A 5,589-nucleotide genomic window follows, 5' to 3' on the forward strand; every position below is an offset into this window, starting at 1 on the left:
CATCCCAGAAACAGACCATCGCATGGGGACTCTCGAGCACTCCGGGGCCGGCGCAAACCGTTGTAACTCATCCTTTGCGCGACGAGCGCGTGATTAATGATCAGCCGAACCGATCCTGGCGATCCAGGCGGAACCAATGCAAAGTCGATCGTTTTGTCGAATTCCGAATCATCGTAAACGGGCTGATGAAACCCGTGGGTGGTGGGTGGATCCGAACCATTCCAAACAAGCGCGATTAAGTGCGCGCTGAGGGGGGAGATAAATAATTGCAGAAATAATTTCATTTTATTATGGCCGCAAAAGCGGAGCCTCGTGACGCGTGCGCACATTTTAACGTCCATCTGTATCGTGGGTATGGAGAGCAACAGCAGCAGCATTTAAGTGTGCATCGGATCGGCCACATCGATCGCGTGGTATTGCGTCGGAGGGCGCGCGCGCTCGCGCGTATACTCTCGGACCTACTTGCGCAAACGCGCGAGAGGGTGCGCGATCGTGCGATCATAAATAACGCGTACCGAAATATTTCGATTGCGAGCCATTGTAAGTACTGCTGGCACACGGCACATGATAGGGAGCGCGGGCACCGACCAAACGGGCCGACATCACTTACAATCAATTTAAATCAAAATTTATAAATAAAAACATAAATTTTTCTCAACAATGATGATAAATTAGCCCACATTCATCAAGCGACCGTCAGGATTGATTCAGTGAGGGCGAAGATGACCGGAGATGGGAGGAGGCGTGGGTAGAATGAAAGGAAACGAAAATATGGCTCAAATCGAAAATCGTACTCGTGGAATCAGCTTTTGGAAGATCCAACTCTGCGCGTTGGCATAGCAAAACGATGTCATTTGCCTTGGTATGTTGAATGCCCTTGGTGATGAAACATCTGGACAACAGGTCGCGGGTTGACTCACACTTTGCTAGGGGAAATCCACCGAGATTAGCTTGGGAAAGCAAAGACTGTGACTAACCAAAACATACCGCACAGCTGAAGTTTGCTTTCCTGACCACACACCGTAAGTCACACTTCAACCAACCAAGTGCTGTACGGTGTGATGATTATCAACTTAACCCAACCCGACGCAAACAGACCCTTCCGGCTGTTGTTCCGGCCGACACTATTTGTTCCTGACCGATAATCTGAAACAGACTGTTCGACTGTATGGAATTTGTTTCCGGGGTGTGACCACCGCTTCTTTCCTTCAGGATAGTTCGCGAAAGCAGCTATTCGAATGGTTTTTGTGAAAGACACAGCACCGCATCATTGACAGGTGGTCACACGACCAAACTAGGAGATCGAACCGAGTGGGAAAAAGGATAGCAAGTTTGTTTGTTTTCCACACAAGAAGACAAGCAAACAGCACCGGAAAAGCGGGCACAAATGTGTGGAAGGTTGTGGTTACGTTTAAGCTTAAGCTAGTTGTTGTTTAACAGTTGCTTCAACACTTCCCCGTATAAGCTGACCGACACATCGTAAGCTTTCTTACGTGATAAACAGCGCTCGGGGAAGGATTACGAAGCTTCACGCCATTGTTTGTCTATTTCTAATTCGATCGCAAACAAAGCGGCGTGATTTGTTTGTCCACCGTCCGGATATCCGTTTACCTACAAGGAAAACAAATTAAACTACGCGTGTGTGCATTTGCTTTTCTATTTGAGCTGGCAATTTAAAAAGAAGGAAACGGCCACAAAAAGGCCTCTCAGCTGTCTTGTATGATTGAAATGACTCACATTGAACGTAATGAAGCATTAAAGTGGACATTCAATTAGTAGAACAAAACCAATGTAGTAAAAGGGCAATCCGTCCGGCAATTGTTGGAATTGAAAAGCACGGAATTACCTGTCGATAATGACCAGCGCTTGTAATCGATGGAAATAGCCTCATGTCAATTATCGAACCACACTGACAATGCCACAGTAAACCATGCCACTTTTGCACCGCACAACTCGTCATCCGACAATAAAATGGAAATGAATTTAATAAAGCTTCCTGTGCCCGATCGATAAGCCCCGACCGGCAAGCGTCGTGATAAAAATAAACCCTTGCCGTCAGCACTAGGGTGATCTCGGATCGTACGAAACGATTACCATAAAATGGAAATCTCATCCACCGGTGTCCGTGCGGAATGGCTAATATTACTGCGATTTAATTGAATGTTTCAATTGCACATAAGCCACCCGATGCACCGATGACGTTCGTCATCACCCTTGCTGCACGGGCCCGCACGACTCGCACGGCCACTCCATGGTCCATGGAAGGGTGCGGCACCCATAAACGATTGCACTTAAGCTTCCACCCACCGGGTTCGTGCAGAACGTGCAGAAGGAGAAGGGTGAAGTTTGGCTGTTGTTGCCGTTGTTATTTGCCTTATCCGTCCCGTCCGTCAGGTCAGACCGGCCCGGGGAGCAGGGAGTGATGAAACAGGGCTGCGAAGACTTTTACAACTGTGCAAGGCAGTTAAAATAAAATACTAGCGGGTCACCAAAGTTCACAACCGGCGCTGGTGGGATGTATTATTGTCTGCTGTTGTGGCTGCTTGGCGGTTCCGCCTATTCGCCCCAGTCCTAAACCTCCCCATTCAACCGGTGCCAAGCCAATAGGTCACCCTTGTGCCTCCTCCACCTTCCCGCTTTTGCGCCCCAGATAGGTTGGCCGGATAAGCGGTGCAGCAGAGCAACAAGAAAAAAAGTAACAACAATCACTCGATCGGTCGGCAGGGTAAGCGGGGCTTTAAGGGTGGAAGGACACGGTGCTGCCGTGTAAGATCTGCAGGCGGTCGACCTCCCCGACACACACATACGCGCGCGGTAGAATGTTTCATTCATTTGCGCGCTCGCGCGCGCACACGCTCGCGATCAGCGCAGCGGCTGTGAGAATCCGTGATCTTCGATCTGTGGCTGTGAAGAATTCATTCAGTCCTGTCCTCCCCACAAAACAAAACTGGTTCCTTTCGACAGGCTCGCGGCCAGGGAAGGGCCCACTAGAGGGTCTCAACCCTGCCGCTCGCTCTCGGGGCGCATTATTTGCTCGATTGATTACTACCTTCGCGGATGTCTGGCTGGCGCGGGACTGGTGCGCCAGGAATGTATTTTTAGGATCCTGGCTTTCCGCTCAAGTTCCGCTTCAAACGACGACATACTTTTGCGAGACGCCTGTTTCCCATTTCCGTTAGGCTGGGATGGGTTGCAATCGTGTGGGAGGGTGCAGGTATCTTCTCCAAGACACAACTCTCGGGGAAGTTATTTTGCCGAGACCAGAAAGCCTCCAAATTGGGCTGTTGTGGCAAAAACAAAGGATGATCCCATGACGTACCGTGAGCACCGAGCATTTTGAAACACAATAGAGAATTAATCTTCCCCTCGTTCCCCTCATGCGGCCCCATTTCTGCTCTTCTCTGCTACCCTTGGCGTCGCTTGGCAAAGTGGGACGGCCCGATGGCGCATCCTTCGCGCGTCTAACCTATGATCTTTGACGCGGTTGGAAGGAAGACGTTCGCTCTGCTCGCCGCAAACGTTCAGCTATGAGCGATGTGTCGATGCGTACACGATACAAGTTAATTTACGCTGAGCAAACAACGGGCCAACCTTTAGCCGGTGTGGTTATGCCTCATCTCCCCGCAGAACCACGCTCGAAACGGAAACAATAAAAACGGTTACGATAAAGCAGCGCTCGGATGAGATCATCGGTTCGGCTCCGGGAGGGCTTTGGGAAGGACCACGACTCCCAGGCGACAAGTGGTGACAGCCAACGGACATTCCCAAAATCGATTGTATCGCTCGAGCGACCGTTACCGTCCCCAGTCCAGGCGGCTACCATACCGGCACCAGGCCGTGGGACGATGAAGCACGCGGGCCACGAAGCGAAGAGAGACCAAAATAAAGCCGCGATCGAGCCCCGGCCGCACCAAGGTGTGATAATCTTATCAGCAAAGCACTTAATTATGTTCGAATTCCCCCGCACCCGCAGGCCTGTCTCTGTATGTGTTTGTGTGTGCTGGAATAGCCTGTCGATTATATCGTCTTGGGGCTTGTGCAGTGTTTGAGTCATGCCCCGGTGGAACGACACCCGGAACGCGGTTATTGATTCAAGGTGTCGCCCGCGATGGCGTTAGACATTTAATTATCATAATGCGCTGTAACTGAATACATCACACGTTCACGCACGCACCGTAGTAAGGATAAGAGTAATGGTGCACATTGCGCACACGCACACCCCGTACCCGTAAGGCGGGCGTAGGGAAGAAGGGGCCATTTGTTTTTCGGGGACTTTATTTATTGACATAATTTTGAGGGCATATGTTTTGTGGGAGTTCCAGAATGTTCCAATCTATTTGATTTTTTTGTTGTCTGCAAGACACTGATGGTTTCAAACAATTGCACAAAAGAACCTACAGATACCAAAGTCTTATCTTGGGGAATGACTTGAAGCAGATTGCAGTTAATTGTGCATCATGTTTATCGTGTTGTAGTATTTCAAAAAAAAAAGCAAAACACAACCACCGTGCTCAAAAATTAACTTCAACACACACACACACACACGCGGTATCGATATCTGTGGCCTTTCATAAAGATTATCGAAACCGTTGCACCTTCAGGAAGCAAGACCGCACTTTACTAAATATCTCAATATCATTCGCCGAAACTCGTGCCATGGAACGGAGCGATCCAGCCTCACCGTCGCTTCCCTTGCTTCCCGATGCCGTTCCCGCCTCCTGGTCCGTAAAGAGGTCCTTTCTACCTCCGACAAGGTCGTCAAAGTCAACTTCAATTAGCTTCGTGGCGCGGCGCACTGTACACACATAGCCCGATCATGTACATACGGAGCATTAGTCTGTTTCGCGTGTTCCCCGATCTCCACTACATGTCCATACCTTCCACCTGGTCCTAGTCCAGCGCCGTTGAGTTGAGGCAAAGAAAAATAAAACCAACACAACCGCGAGCGGTTTGCGTATGTGTATAAATTCCTCCATTTAATATGAGTGGTGAAATTTGATACTTTCGATACTTGTACTTGGGTCTCTGGGGCCCCCAGCCCGTGGCCAGCAGGCGTTCGTTCGGCGCACACTGTCGCGAAATCGTTGCTTGTTCGATGATCAGTGAGCAGAAAAAAGGGGGAGGACTAGCAAGACACACAGCACACAACAACCGAAAAGAAAAAAACGCTCACAATCACTGTTCGAACCAAATGAAACGAGACAAACCACCCGAAAACGCCCGAACAACGCATCAACAACAGCAACAACATTCGAAACAACACCGAAACACACTTATGAAAGCTTTTAAAAGCTAATTTTTCAACCAAAAAACCGCAAGCGGACTCAAATAAATACTCCCCTCCTCGTTCGCTGCTCTTTTCCGCTCTTGCTCCTTCCCGCCTGACTGTGTGGCCGATAAATATGTATCTCCGAAAGCAAACGGGCACAATTGAGAAGAATCATGCTGCTGTGCGGGGAAGGCAGCAAAGTGACGTCGAAATTGGTTGTTGTTTAGTCGCGATTTTTCTTTCGCGATGTTTGCCTGGCTAATTTGGCCAACACCGTCCGCATGCAGTGTGTGCGTACACGCGGTCGCTAACGATCAGCT

This window comes from Anopheles arabiensis, chromosome 3 (assembly GCF_016920715.1).
Source record: "Anopheles arabiensis isolate DONGOLA chromosome 3, AaraD3, whole genome shotgun sequence".
Lineage (NCBI taxonomy): Eukaryota > Metazoa > Arthropoda > Insecta > Diptera > Culicidae > Anopheles > Anopheles arabiensis.